This window comes from Colobus angolensis, unplaced genomic scaffold (genome assembly GCF_000951035.1).
Source record: "Colobus angolensis palliatus isolate OR3802 unplaced genomic scaffold, Cang.pa_1.0 Scaffold280, whole genome shotgun sequence".
NCBI classification, from domain to species: Eukaryota; Metazoa; Chordata; class Mammalia; order Primates; family Cercopithecidae; genus Colobus; species Colobus angolensis.
Window position 1 is genome coordinate 19,662 of NW_012116044.1, and position 425 is coordinate 20,086.

The following is a 425-nucleotide window of genomic DNA, read 5'->3' on the forward strand; positions in this document are numbered from 1 at the left end:
CCCCTGACAAGTATCCTGAACATGCAGGCACACAGCTGGCTGACTCATTTGAAGGGACCTGCTGAGCCACGAGCCAGGGACGGCTGAAGAGAACCCCACTAACACACGAACCCTGCCCAGGCGCCCACCTGGGGCGCCCACGAGAAAACTACAGAAGCTGTGAAGACGGAGGTGTGCACGGGGCTGGGAGAATCCTGGGAGGAGCTGCACTGGGGACCAGGAGGGACGGGGGGCTGGGCCCCAAAAGCAATTGAGTGTTGGGGTCCGCGCGTTTCCTGAACAAAGGAATGAACACACAAGACAAGACAAATATGGCGGCCGCCCCGAACCACACGCTCTGCTTTATTTTATACCGTCGTTTGTGGAATGTTAGCAAGTCACCAGACACATTGTTGTTTCTCTGATCTTTCCCTGACTTTCTGAAT